We start from the raw sequence: 3,307 nt of genomic DNA on the forward strand, positions 1-3,307 counted from the left end.
GAGGTAGTAAGGAAAGAAACGGGTGAGTTTTCAGCTGGAGGATCTACAAGTGCAGAGAAACAATTGAAACCGTTCCCGCACAGAGGAGAGGTAAAGAGGAAGAAGGATGAGCCGGTGTGTAACACCCCTTACTCGGTTAGTTTTAAGCAAATAAGTGATGTTACCTTTCGGTACGATCGATAAATAAAACCTGCCTATTTTTTTTTAATCATTTTGCAAACACTCATCATAACAACACTATCACAAGTAAACACTTTATTACCTGGAATGTCGTACAACACATATTCAATTTAATCATGTAATACTTTCAATAATAGCCATCTATCACGTATCAATCCGAACTATATAACACAATACAACATACTTTTACCTGAGGAAAACATAACTGTTTAAAGAATTCAAAACACAACCATATTATTTCAAAAATAGAAAGTCACATTCAGCCCCCAAGTTATGCTTAGTGATGGACACGGGTACACGGACACTATCTGTAGCCCTATGAGGGCGTCTATCATGTAAGTCCGTATCGGACACTGTAATCTTCCATATGGCCTATGCAAGGCAACTGCCATATATTACCCCTATAGGGTACATTTCAACAATCGATATATCATATAGATCATCGCTTCGGTTATCCAGAAGACGAGTGATCAACATGTGTGCCGTACTGCTGTCCTATGGCATGCCAACTATACCCTGTGATTCACTCAAGCAATGGGGCGTAACGCAATTATTTCACATCAACTTTCACATTATTCAACACATATAGCTATTTGCATCACTTTGAAGTATACAAAATCCACACAATCATTTTTAAGCTCTATGGCATAAGTATACGAATCACACAAACAAATAGTAATATTTATCGAAGTTAAAGGAATTAAATTCTAGAACACGCGTACACTACCTGTACACGTCAAAAAAAACACTATTACTGGCTTAGTCAACCATGGAGGTGCTCCTTTCCCTTATTGCTTGTGCTTGCACCGTGTTCACCTAAGTTTAAATAGCCACATATACACTTCATAAATAAACACTTAAAGCACAAATATAGAAGCCAAAATATCACATCTATCTATCTCCCTTTTAGCATAAAAACCTCTATTATCAACTTTTAAAGCTTTAAAATCATTGACTGCATTACATCATCTTCATATAATAAACTGACTTAGCTCGGAGACAACTAGGGGTCGAGCCCTACACCAAAATAAACCTCTAGATGTCTATTTTAATTACAAAAAAGGTTTTCCTCAAAATTCCAAGGGATTAGGGAGTTATGGACGTTTTACTACAGCCTGCCAGTTTGTGACAGATTCTGGCGACTGTTTAACATGAATTTTTAAAAATAGCAAACGTTGATGAAATGCTCTGAAATTTTGTAGACATCTTCCCAACACCTGATGGTAGGCATTAAAATTTTTAGAACATAAATTCTAGCATGTTAAAGTGGCCGAAACTGATCAGTACAGCAGCACCAGAACAGGCTACTTACAAGCTATTTCTATTTGTGTGTCATTAGGTAATTTTCTCAAACACTTCATGTTCAACAACAAAAATTACATGGTTTTAGCCCAATTATGATTCATCTCCAACAAAAGAAATCCCCAAATCAAGAACCCTAATTTTTGACCAAACAAGAAGAATCACATAAAAAAACACCAATTAACATCGATACTACACATAAAAACAAGATTAAAGAGTTCATGGGATAATCTAACCTCCCACTGCACCTATTTTGGATATTGGTTTGATGTGGGTTTGAATTTCAATTTCTGATATGGAGATAAACTAATGGGAATTGGAACTTGGGTAAGCTATGTGCGCTTTCGGCATCCCGACGACTTTGCCGGCGATTTCGGGGCTGAGGTGTGTAGCTGAACGGAGGGAGAGAGCAGGGTGGTTGGATAAATTACAGAGAGAGAGAAGAGACATGGAGAGAAAGAGATAAATGAGGGTGAGAGGGAAGACTCAAACATCTATCCTAATTCTTTTTCACACACACATTACACGTATTACTCCCCTTCCACCTCACTTATTTCTTTTTCCTTAGCTTATTTTTCCTTCCTAATTTTTCTCTATAGGGCACGTTTCTTTTCCTTCACTTACTCATCAATCTTTCAAATCTTTTTTCTTTCTCTTATTCTTTTTCTAATTCTCTCATTAATTCTATTTCCTAATTAAAACATATACACATAAAACCTCTAACTAAAAAAATCTAATTACTAACTCTAAACTTCTAAAAGATTAGGATATTACAACTCTCCCCCACTTAGGAAATTTCGTCCCCGAAATTAATACCTGACTCAAAAAGATAGGGGTATTGCTGTCTCATCGTATCTTCCGGCTCCCATGTAGCTTCTTCTATTTTATGACTTCTCCACAATACTTTAACAAGCGCTATTCTTTTGTTTCTAAGCTCTTTCACCTCTCTTGCTAAAATCTGAACCGGCTCTTCCTCGTATGTCAAGTCTGGTTGTATTTCAATCGATTCAGCCTGGATAACATGAGAAGGATCTGATCTATATCTTCTCAACATTGAAACATGGAACACATTATGTATCTTTTCTAAATCAGGTGGTAACGCGAGTCGATATGCTACTGGACCAACACGTTCTAAAATCTCATAAGGGCAAATAAATCTCGGACTCAACTTTCCTTTCTTGCCAAATCTGAGCACTTTCTTCCAAGGAGACACTTTTAAAAATACTTTATCACCAACACAAAACTCAATGTGTTTCCTCTTCAAATCTGCATAAGATTTCTGTCTGTCAGACGCTTCCTTCAATCGATTCTTTATCAATCGGACCTTATCTTCCGTCTCTTGTATAATTTCAGGACCCACAATCTTGTTCTCACTCAGTTCTGTCCAACATAGCGGTGTACGACATTTACGGCCATAGAGTGCTTCATACGGAGCCATCCGAATACTCGACTGGTAACTGTTGTTATATGCAAATTCTACCAACGGCAAGTATTTTTCCCAACTACCTCCAAAGTTGATGACACAACTTCTCAACATATCTTCTAGAATCTGTATTACTCGTTCCGATTGACCATCTGTCTGTGGATGAAAAGTTGTACTAAGGTGTAGTCGAGAACCCAAGGCTTCTTGAAATTTATTCCAGAATCTCGAAGTGAATCGAGGATCTCTATCAGATATTATCGAGCTTGGCACTCCATGTAATCTCACAATTTCACAAATATACAACTCGGCCAACTTTTCTAGTGAATAATCATTTCTTACCGCAAGAAAATGAGCTGATTTGGTCAACCGATCAACAATTACCCAAACTGAATCTTTCTTCCG

General features: G+C 37.3%; 1 long non-coding RNA gene across 1 annotated transcript; it reads right to left on the bottom strand.

Moving 5' to 3' along the window:
- Positions 1-707: 707 nt before the first annotated feature.
- LOC121773933 lies at positions 708-2,054 on the bottom strand. The gene is made up of 2 exons (XR_006044884.1): positions 1,719-2,054; positions 708-996 (listed from the first exon to the last, which is right to left on the bottom strand). It is a non-coding gene; the product is annotated as an uncharacterized LOC121773933 (long non-coding RNA).
- Between the last annotated feature and the right edge of the window lie 1,253 nt (positions 2,055-3,307).

This window comes from Salvia splendens, chromosome 17, assembly GCF_004379255.2.
Source record: "Salvia splendens isolate huo1 chromosome 17, SspV2, whole genome shotgun sequence".
NCBI lineage: Eukaryota > Viridiplantae > Streptophyta > Magnoliopsida > Lamiales > Lamiaceae > Salvia > Salvia splendens.